At 35.3% G+C, this 12,112-nt stretch overlaps 1 protein-coding gene across 1 annotated transcript in view; it reads left to right on the plus strand.

Moving 5' to 3' along the window:
• LOC309660304 (uncharacterized protein) overlaps positions 1–12,112 on the plus strand; it is an 897,320-nt gene that overhangs the window by 401,665 nt on the left and 483,543 nt on the right. The window lies entirely within an intron of this gene.

Here is a 12,112-nt window from a genome sequence, read left to right on the forward strand (position 1 = left end):
TGATCTTTCACATTTCTTCTTAGACTTGAATTCATATCTGTCATGTATCTATTTGGAGTTTAAATATGAATATAACACATTTGAGAAACATGAGTATAAGGGAATCTTTTCTAAACCCTTCTACATATAAAAAATCTCTATTATATAGTTATTTTCTGACTTAAATTTACCACCCTGCATTACCTTTTTATTTATAATAACTATATTTATATAGTTATAATTAACTAGTTGTTAGTTACTAATAACTAACTATAGTTATGCTATAATTTAACAATGTCATTCTCAAATTTGATTCTTTTTACAGGGTCTAGAATTACTGAGTTCTGCAAACTTTAATTAACCTTCTTCAAGCTTATCATTCAGATGATAGAAAAATATGTTAAATGGTACTATAGTGAAAAATGACTAATGCATTTCATTTTTTTTGGAATACGTTTATACTTTTCTCTAAGTCAAACCTGATATATTGGTCAATGTATCTAGTATCTAGTATAGAAAATAGGTTTTTATCTTGTATGGCAAATCTGAACAATTCTTGGATTCCTGCAGTGATGTGTTGAGTATGTGAAACTCAATTCAGGCTCTGAAGGAAAGGGTGTCATGATTGATTAGTGATGTCTGCCAGGGATGTACATCGGGTGATTTAAATCTTCATGGGGAAAATAATTAATTCATTTTTTAATCTATTTTATTCTAATATGCTTTACATATTTGAAGTTAGGGATACAGCTGGGATGTTTTAAACCATTTAAAAAAAAGACTTAAACCATTTGTAAAAAGCTTAGGTGGTAAGTTGTCTGGAACTTTTTCTTGATGAGCAAATACATTGCCTTGGAAATTTAGGTCAATTCCCAATTTTACTATTAATACCAAAGAGTTCACTGGTGTATTCGTTTTTTATTGCTGCATGACTTTATACATTATCACAGCAAACTTAATGGCTAAAAACAACACAAATTTATTATCTCATAGCTTCTGAAGATCAGGAGTCCAGACATTGCTAATCCGGGTCCTCTGGGCCCTCTGCCAGCTTGCAGTTGATGAACAAAAAGAGAAAGTTAAACAAAGTATCATTTGGGTAGCTAGTTAAAATGCTCCGACTCAGAGTCAGATTACTCAGTGACATACCAGTTACTTTGTGTGGGTTTAAGAGTTTTGGAGCAAAAGGGCTCTAAACAAAACACATCATCTGAGGGCATAGGGCAAATAGGTATATGAAATACTGAATAAGAAAGCTGATGAAGGGAGGTTGTGGCAGACCTTTTACTTCTTTTAGTCTTCTAGAAGTTGGTTACCAAGGTATCAGCCTGGGCTGTGGTCTCATCTAAGGTTTGACTGAGGAAGGAACCCCCGCCTCAATCATATAGTTGTTGGTAACATTCAGCTGCTTATGATGGCTTCAGTTTATTTTTGGATGTTGGCCAGAGACTACCCTAAGCTCCCTGCCAAGTGGTCCTCTCCATAAGGAAGCTCATAACATGGCAGCTTGCTTTTTCAAAGCGAGCGAGGGAGAGTCTCTCCTCACAAAATAGGCATTACAGTCTCATGTAACATAATCTTGCCCCTTAAGCACATACATCCCATCATCTCTACCATATTCTATTTGTAGAAGCAAGTTACAGGTTCTCCAGGGGCATCAGCTCTGCAAAGACCTGACTACCATGAGGTAGAAGTACTAGGGACCATCATATGGTATGTCTGCTCCAGCTGGAATGAATACATGAATGCATTCAGGGAGCTTTCTCTTAATATGAGAAAATATTCTCAAGCAGCCTGAAGATACTCTGTATCATCAATTGCATCTTCTCTAATCCTCTGATACTGAGAGAGAGAGAAAATGTGAAAGGAAACATGGAACTTAGAGTGATTATTTCGTTCTTAAGAATGCTTTTGGAAAAAACTGGATACAGGTAATACCATGAGTAAATGTATATATTAGAAAAAGACTAGGCAGGGACAAAAGCTGAAATCACTAAACTATCAAAATATATTTTAAGAAGACAGAGTCCATGGGAAAAAAAAAAGAAGAAGAAGAAGAAGAAATCCTGGGCTCTAAGCACCAAGAATGAGAGAGAAAGCAAAGCTGTTTCTTAAAAGAAGTGAACAACTTAGCCATCCAAATGCTGAATTGGCAGCCCCAAATGTTAATCACAATAAACATCACAGTTTTACTCTTCCTTGGCGGGTAACTGATCATCAAAAGTCAAAAAAAAAAAAAAAAAAAAGTCAATCCAAAGTCAATATAACCAAGAGGTATTTTCACCCTCTTCTTAGACTTCACGGAGAACTAGGATATTTGCTTATGGGGTGTGTTAATATCCTAAGCGTCTACAAGAGTGCTAGACACAGAGGAGATGCTTAAACTATGGCTGTCCAATCACTTTTTGGTGATTCCTTGACATTACTTTTCACCAGAGACAAGCCAAAACAATCTCTCTCTAACTTAGGTCTTCAGAAGTTTTTCCGGAGCAGACCACTCTTAAGTTTATATAAGCTGTTTTAGTTGCAAAGTAGGGTACAGATGAAAGCACAAAGAAATTTGGTGCATTCTCAAGAGAACAGGGTTAATATTTAAAGCAGCTTTGTTAAAAATATGGCCTGAGAACTCAAGAGCTCATAATTCATTATCAACACCCTGCTAGGATGGGAGGGATGCTGGGTGGCATAAATTCCAGGGGGACATGTGTTGCCAAGGGCGCCCTGAAGACATGACTGATTCAAGAAGAGATTCCCCAAAATAAGAAAAACAGGTCAGAATATAGGAAACTATTTGCACCTTGTTTGTAAATAATAATAATAATAATACAGTTTTTTTTAATAGGACTTTGAAACTTTGAGGGCGAACATTAATTACACTGAAATGTGATATATATCTGACCTATTATTGAATATAGGTTCTAATTGAAGAATGACCTTACAAAATAATTACCTTTGTTTTTATTTTTAAGATTAAACTATGAGCTCCAGTTTTGTATCAAAGATATACTAGCCATGATTTTATGATTAGTGTATTAAAGAGTAAGGTAAAATTTTCTTTATCTGAGGTTTCAAAATAGAAGTTCTGATCCTGAGTTTACAATACTGAAAGCGTGCTGTTTGAATAAGGGAAAGGAATACATTTAAAAGTTTCACTCTGTATTTGTTCCTGCCACTCCTGGTTTAATTTTGTATGTGAATCCTTGACTATTTAGTAAGAGTTCCATCAGCTTTTGAAAACCATCATCTTACCGAGACTGACAAATTTAGTTTGATGCCATGAGGTAATAAAAATAAGTTGAAATACTAATCTGTTAATCTTGATTTGTCTCATGTAATCTTCTGTAATATTATTTTCTTATTATAAAAGTAAGATATTACTAATTTAAATATCCTCATTTTTAAAGTTTCAAAGTGATATTTAAGTCAAGAGGCTATATAAGAAACAGTTACTGCTTATTAATAAAACCTTATGATAATATAGGATGATTGATTTAGTTTGTCAGCTTTTCTGTGACTTCCTTCCAATTTATCTTGTCTTTTTTTGGTAGGTGTATTTTGGTGAATTAACACAGAATTCATTAGCTATACTATATATACATGCCACTAAAGCTGAATATTATATATATATATATATATATAAATATGTGTATGCATCAGATATTTCCAAAATTACAATAATGTTATTTGTATGCCTAGTGTTATGGGAATCTCCTAATACTGTAGTTTTAATTTTAAATTCATACTGCACTCTAGTGGGGAATGAGATCAATGCAAAATTTTTCTTATGTTGGTACTTTATAGTGCTAATTATGGGTTATTTACACTTTAAAAAGTGAAGTGTGTAAGAGTGCTGTGATCTATAATTTACTCAAAGGTGAGATGGTATAATTTAAATATTCCATATAATATATAATATTTAACCTTATAGTACAATATGATTTTTTCTCTAAATTGGTTTTAAAAATAGAGGAAAATTCACTAATGAAACAGTTCATTTGATTTCTCACAGTGTATTTGGTATCTATATATATATATATATTTATATTTATATATTTGTCTATATGGATATAATTTATACCATTCGGATCCTAATATAAGGAAATATAGAATAAAAGTTAATCCCTCATTTTTTCTGACTAGAAGACAAAAGAGTGGCCAATTTTCTTCCATAAGTTTGAAAAATGAGGGTTAGATTTTAAAATATTGGCTTGTAACATTTCATTTTTGATCTTAATTTCATTCAGCAAGTTTATTTAAACTCTGGAGGAACCTTTGACAACAGTGTCTTTGTCACCACTAGAACCACCTTTCAAATACCTAGCAGTTTTCTCATTTTTTTCTAAGTTATCTCAAATTAAATTAGTGCTTTTGAAATCCATTTATGGTGTTGTCTCTGGAAATTTTATTCCAAGTAACCAGTATCCAATCACGTACCAGTAGTACATATTTTTTTCTGTTTCACTCCATAAATGCTTATTAAGGATCTCCACAACCTTTTTCTAATTTTTAAGATCACCTTTGAAAGGTTTCTCCAAAATATCTTACAGTTGCAGTTGTGAGATCATATCCTCATAAATAATGACTGAATCTTTGTTACATTGTCTACTTTCTTTTTTATTGAGCCAGTCGAGAAAAGTTGCATGAGAACTACAAACTCTGTAAGAATTTGTACAGATTATACATAGTGCAACTTCCCTTTAGTGGAATGGTCTAGATTGATGTGTCCTCCCCAGACATTATTTTTTTTATAATAAATTAACTGAGAAAGCTCTTTATATTAGACTCTATAAGGCATTCAATATTAGTAGATTCCGCTTTTCAGAGAGAGAATTTTTGAGAACAAATGTTGTCACGCATTTGGGTGATATTTAGACTTTGACTTTTATTTTCTCAAAGAAATTGACTTCAGGGACTTCCCTGGTGGCACAGTGGATAAGACTCTGCGCTCCCAATGTAGGGGGCCTGGGTTGGACCCCTGGTCAGGGAACTAGATCCCACATGCATGCCGCAACTAAGGAGCCCACATGCTACAACTAATGAGCCCTCATGCCACAACTAAGGAGCCCATGTGCCACAACTAAGGAGCCCACGTGCCACAACTAAGACCCAGCACAACCAAATTAATTAATTAATTTTAAAGAAAGAAATTGACTTTGAAAGAAATAGCCAAAATTTATCACTCGCCACCCTCTGTGTAAATACTATTAAAACTCAAAGGATTAAAACATCTTATCAAATGAACTTATAATTTCTTTTTTTTACTAAATAGTTGGTAGTCATCTACTTAACCTAGTCATTTTCCAACTGTATCACCATGAAAAATCTACAGTTCAAATTTTTATTTTATTTTCATCTAGATGAAAAATGACTGTTAGACGTACTTGCAGACCAAGATTTTTAAGGGATTTTTTGTTTAGTATTGGTTCTGCCACCATTTATGGAACAAGCCTGTGCTAAATGTGTTCTACACTTATACGTCCCTATCCTCCTCATTTAAAAATATTCTATGGCAAGAGAAAGCATTGCAAAAACAAGAATATTTTAGTTTAGTTTACTTATGCTGTTTACAGTTGTATCCCTTTACAGGTCATGTGTAAAATCCTTTTTAAAATATGGTTTATTGTGCTCTAAACTGCCTGTTGGCTGATGTCATTTATTGTCATTTCACTGTCAGTACAAATTATTGTAGAACCTCAAGATTCTTGGAAATCTTAGATTTTGACAAGGGAGCAAATCCAAGAACAAGGGATAAAACCAATGATGGGCAAAACAGTGGAACCTGGCTTGTTAACTTTGAAATAAAACACTGAAAGTATTTGTAAGGAAAGTTTTCCATTCAGTAAAATTAGGTTTGGTTGGCAGCTAATATACACTCCTTTAAACACTTTTGATTTTGTGTTAATATTGATTGTTGTGATAGGGTTGAAATACTAACCAAAAATGAGGTTTATGAATTCTTAATTATATGGAGAGTGGTTGGATAACTGTGTGTGTGTGTGTGTGTGTGTGTGTGTGTGTGTGTGTGTGTGAAAATGACTCATCCATCTTCATTGGAACCAATCGTTATTACACACGAGGACTCAGTGGAGATGTGTTAGATCCTTTGTTAATGAGTTGGCAGGTTAGTTATTCTGCTGTCAAAGTTGATTTAGAGAAAATGGCTTGAAGCCATGGTCCATATTGGATTTCCCACCCTTTCCTCTCTGCATTGAATTTACCTCCAAGTCACGTGCAGGGCAGCTTGAGAAACCAGGGTTGTGAAGCCTTGACACTTTATGTTGTCTTTGGCAACTGAGAAGATAAGAGAATGTACTTTTAAGCCAGTTTGAAGTACAGGGTCAAGATGGCAGGCCCCACGCGAGGCCGTGGCCCTTCCCCTCACCCTCCCCTTCGCACTTTACTTTTCCTGTTGTGGAGATGAATGAGCAAAGGATGAAGAGAAGAGAAGCTTCTGTCTTAGTTCTTTCCCAGAGTACAGAAGCTCCAAAGAAATTTCCGTTGTATTGGTCAAGGAAAGAGATAGACAATGGTCCTGAACTAGTCCCTAAATTTTTTTTTCAATTTAAATAAAATTTTTATTTTAGAATAGTTTTAGATTTGCAGAAAAGTTCCCAAGTTAGTAGAGTTCTGTAAAACCCACCCACGTACTTTTCTTTACTGTTGACAGATTAGTCTGGTGCATTTGTCACAACTAACGGACCAGTAATAGAACAGTAATGTTACTGGGACTCTGTACTTTATTTGGACTTTATTAGGGTTTTTTTTACACCAATGTTTTTGTTCTTTTCCAGGATCCCATCTATGACACCACATTTTTTTCTATTTGTGCAGTCAGTTGTTTTTAAAAAATTTTTATTGAAATATATTTGATTTACAGTGTGTTAATTTCAGATGTACAGCAAAGTGATTCAGTTATATGTGAAAAAATATATATGTATACATATTCTTTTTTGTATTCTTTTCCATTATATGTTATTACAAGATACTGAGTATAGTTCCCTGTGCTATACAGTAGATCCTTGTTGGTTATCTATTTTATATATAATAGTGTGTATATTTTAATCTCAAACTCCTAATTTATCCCTCCTCCCCCTTCCCCTTTGGTAACCATACGCTTGTTTTCTGTGTAGGACACCACCTTTTATTTAGTCCTAATATTTCCTTAGGCTCCTCTGGGCTGTGATAATTTCTGACTTTCCTTGTTTTTGATGACCTTGACGGTCTCCAGGAGAAATGATCAGATCTTTTGTAGAATGTCCCGCATTTTGGGTTTGTCCGATGTTCTTCTCACAGCTTGACTTGGGTTGTGTGTTTTACTGAGGAAGACCGCAGACGTGAAACACCATTCTCCACACATCATATCAAGGATACAGGTCATCAACATGATGTGTCACTATTGTTAGCTTTAGTTACACAGCTTAGGCCATGTTTGTCAGGTTTCTCCATTGCAGAGTGACTTTTTCTTCTCTTTCTGTACTGTGCTGTGTGGAAGCAAGTCGCTAGACATGTAGCCCACACGTAAGGAATAGGGAGTCACGCTCAATCCGTCCTTGAGGAAGAAGCATCTATTTAATTATTTGGGATACTCCTATATGGGAGGTTTGTATCTTCTTCCCCATTTAATTTTTTTAAATCAGTATGTACTCGCCGATATATATTTTATAGTTTGGGTTATAATCCAATAATATATTTAGTTATTTAGCTGTGTTCATGGGGAGCTCCTTCAGTTCACTCCTGTGTCTCTTCCCCAGCTTTTAATTATTAATCGGTTGGGCTACACCAAACTTACGGTTCACCAGGGCTACAACCTGTTACCCTGGGATGAGGTGGGAAAGAGAATATCAGCAATTTTTTTTTTCTTTTTTCATCTTTATTGGAGTATAATTGCTTTACGATGTTGTGTTAGTTTCTGCTGTACAACACAGTGAGTCGGTTATATGTATATATATATATCCCCATATCCCCTCCCTCGTGAGCCTCCCTCCCATCCTCCCTATCCCATCCCTCTAGGTTATCGCAAAGCACCGAGCTGATCTCCCTGTGCTATGCTGCTGCTTCCCACCAGCCAACTATTTTACATTCAGTAGTGTATATATGTCGATGCTACTCTCACTTTGCCCCAGCTTCCCCCTCCCACCCCACTGCAGCACTATTTACAATAGCCAGGACATGGAAGCAACCTAAGTGTCCATTGACAGATGAATGGATAAAGAAGATGTGACACATATATACAATGGAATATTACTCAGCCATAAAAAAGAAACGAAATTGAGTTATTTGTAGTGAGGTGGAGGGACCTAGAGTCTGTCATACAGAGTGAACTAAGTCAGAAAGAGAAAAACAAATACCATATGCTAACGCATATATATGGAATCTAAAAAAAAAAAAATGGTACTGATAAACCTAGTTGCAGGGCAGGAATAAAGAGATAGACATAGAGAATGGACTTGAAGATCAGCACTTTTTAGGACAATCTTCATACCAAAAGCTGGTGCTTTGGTACAAGTGATGATGTTTCAGTTTTTAATCTCAGAAGGCTCTAAAGTGGGTCAGAACAATGCACTAGAAATCAAATTCAACAAGCATGTTGCCTCCTAGGGAAAGAAAATATTGTTTCCAGTTTTATTTTTCTCAGGTTATGCTCAGGTACATTGTTTAATATAGATTATCAAAGATAAGTTCTCCGGCTTCCCTGGTGGCGCAGTGGTTGAGAATCTGCCTGCCAATGCAGGGGACACGGGTTCGAGCCCTGGTCTGGGAAGATCCCACATGCCGCGGAGCAACTAGGCCCATGAGCCACAACTACTTAGCCTGCACGTCTGGAGCCTGTGCTCCGCAACAAGAGAGGCCGCGATAGGGAAAGGCCCGCGCACCGTGATGAAGAGTGGCCCCTACTTGCCACAACTAGAGAAAGCCCTTGCACGGAAACGAAGACCCAACACAGCCAAAAATAAATAAATAAATAAGTTAATTAAAAAGAACTGACAACCATCTCTTCTGTGCCTCCACTCTTTCTGTACTTATAAAAAAAAAAAAAAAGATAAGTTCTCGATGTATGCCACCTTTTAATTATTTCTATGAATCTGTAGGAGCAAATTCAGCTCCACATCTACAATATTAAAAAATATATACAAACACCTGATTCCTACAGTAATCATTCCTCTGGCAATCCCAGTCCTTAAACCTTTTACATGATGCAGTGTGGATCCACATTGCTCTGTGAAGCCACAGACTTTCATAGCATTTTAGTGCTTCTGGACATGGAGGTTAGGTGGGGAAAAAAAAAAAAAAAGATAAATTGATAAAATATTTTGGGTTTCAATCCAGTTGCCAAGAGCCTGTGGATGGTGACCACTACAGTTTTTCTCAATGCAACTTAAATGAGCAAAATTTCCCTTCCAGCATTTAAGTGATACTTTTACCATATTAGGAGTAAAATAGTAAAAATGACTCATTCATATTGCTTCCTATTTCAGAGAGTACCATTTGAAATAATGGCAGTTTTCTTTCAAAATCTATACATGTTTTGTGATGTCACACCCCGGTTACAAGAGTTAATTTGAAATTCCCTTTTTCCTTTAAGAGTTTTTATCCTTGCCCCTCCCCCTCCCGGTGCAAAATTAATTTTGACTCAGGTGACATAGTTGTCACTTTCTTTTGTGATAAGGGAACTCCTCACATGTAAGCAAATAAATCTTATAGCCTTGGAAGGAAATTTCTTCTCCAGCATTTTCCCTGCTAAATCGTTGGCCAACATTCTTATCTTATAGGTCAAGGTGGAAATAGTCAAGGAAGAAACTGTTTCTCTCCAAACATATGCATATATTTCGCAAAAATGTTGTGTCTCAAGGACTCTTGTACTGGGATTGTCTCTGTAGTTTGACCTAGTTCTGATAAACATAAACCCTTCATTCAGTAGGTTAGTACAAGCTCTTTTTTTGGCTTATTTCTTTCAAATATATTGATTTATTTTTTCATAATAAATGTAATAAGTGGTCAGTAGGTACAATTTTGAAAATATGGAAAAAATGAAGGGGAAAAAAGCCAACTCTAATCTCATCATTCAGAATCAACGACTACTAATATTTTTCCTAAGTCTTATTTGTGTTTTACATAGTTGTAAACATATTATATGTAAATTTACATCTTGTGTTTGTTTTTCACTTGTATAGAAATAATTTCTCATGTTATATAATTTTCCCTATCTGTTTTTATTGCCTATAGAACATCACAGTGATTAAATGCACCTTCATTTAATCATTTTCATTACTTAATGATATTTGAGATAAAAGATTTTAAAAATACAAATTAACTCTAGAAAAAAAGAAGTTTTGAAACATTCTGAATACAACCTGTAGTAAATACCTAAATTGCTTTATTTATATGAAATAAAAAAAGCTAATAGATATAGTCATATAGTTTCCTTTAACTAAAATTATGTGATAATTTTACAAAGCCTCTAAATTTTCTTTTCTTTTCTTTCTTTCTTTCTTTCTTTCTTTCTTTCTTTCTTTCTTTCTTTCTTTCTTTCTTTCGCTGCGTTGGGTCTTCATTGCTGCATGCAGGCTTTCTCTAGTTGCAGTGAGCGGGGGCTACTCTTCGTTGAGGTGCGAGGGCTTCTCACTGCGGTGGCTTCTCTTGTTGCGGAGCACGAGCTCTAAGCGTGCAGGCTTCAGCAGTTGTGGCTCGCAGGCTCAGTAGTTGTGCCTCATGGGCTCTAGAGCGCAGGCTCAGTAGTTGTGACGCACGGGCTTAGTTGCTCTGCGGCATGTGGGATCTTCCCGGACCAGGGGTCGAACCCGTGTCCCCTGCACTGGCAGGCGGGTTCTCAACCACTGTGCCACCAGGGAAGCCCCTAAATTTTCTTTTAAATATGACCAGTCAAATTGTGTATTTAATATTATTCTAATAGCGGCCACCTGAGTAAGAAAGATAAAGTTTCCTTTTTAAAAAGAGGTTAGTGTATTTTAAATAAATTAGTCCACCACAAGGCATGAATTATATACTTAAAAGCTTTTACTCTCTTTAAAAATTGGATACTTCAATATCCATTAAGAGACTCAAGTATTAGGTGTTCAGCTTGAGTCAGTAGTTAGATTTTCTTTCATCATTTACTGACAAACTATTCCTTACACATTGTCAAAATTATTTTGGCATTTGTTATCTCGTTTGCCTGATACCAAAGCCCATGTTCTTCCCGTCATTGTCAGTAAGTTTTGTAACGGCAGGACCACTCTTGTCTTGTCTTGCTCATCAGTTTTTCTCCAGCACCAAGGAGAGTGCCTGCCACCCAGTAGGCAGTTAATAAATGCATGTTAAAATAATGATTGTTCTCCTCTGCTAATATTTCCAAAGACTATGAAAAGATCTTTGAAGAATCTGGAAAATTGGAATGGAAAATCATATCTAGACTGTAAAAGTTATGCAGAGTCCTGTTATTGTAAAAGCACAGAAAAATCTTAGAAAGGAGCCAGTATTCTTTTAAATGATTTATAAATAAACTGTAAAATATGTATTGCAATAGTTGCGTTAATTATTACCATCTCAAGGTCAGAGATTCTGCAATTGTCAGTTGCCCATTTCTCTTAGATTTGAGCATACAAAGCGTATATTTATCCAAAAATAATGTATTCCAAAATAATCCTTAGATCTGTCACACTTTTTTTGCACCCTGAGTATGAAGGTATCTTGGATATTCAGAACCTCTTATGTATTTGAGGTACAAAACATACATTTTTAGGTACTGGAACAATTTTAGCTTTTTTATATGTGTAGGATGTATCCAGCCGAATGTACGTGATTTTACTTAATTGGTAAGGAATATGAAAATAAGATAATTTTATTTAGTTGTTGAAATCAAAAGGGAAATATCTAATACATTAATACTTAGTAAACAGCATGATAATTAAGAGCTTGTGATATGAAGATAAATAAAACCGAATGCTGATCCCAGAGGCACCACTTATTAAGTGTGTGACCCTAGGTGAGTTATTTAAACACTCTAAACCTTAGTTTCCTTAGTTATGAAACAGGAAAAACTATAGTTTAGTCATTGTTTCCTTTTCCATCGTTATGATGGTTAAATGAGATAATGCATGTTAACCATTTGTCATTTAACACAGCATTTAACACA

Source organism: Balaenoptera physalus (assembly GCF_965194825.1).
Source record: "Balaenoptera physalus genome assembly, chromosome: 4".
Taxonomy (NCBI): Eukaryota; Metazoa; Chordata; class Mammalia; order Artiodactyla; family Balaenopteridae; genus Balaenoptera; species Balaenoptera physalus.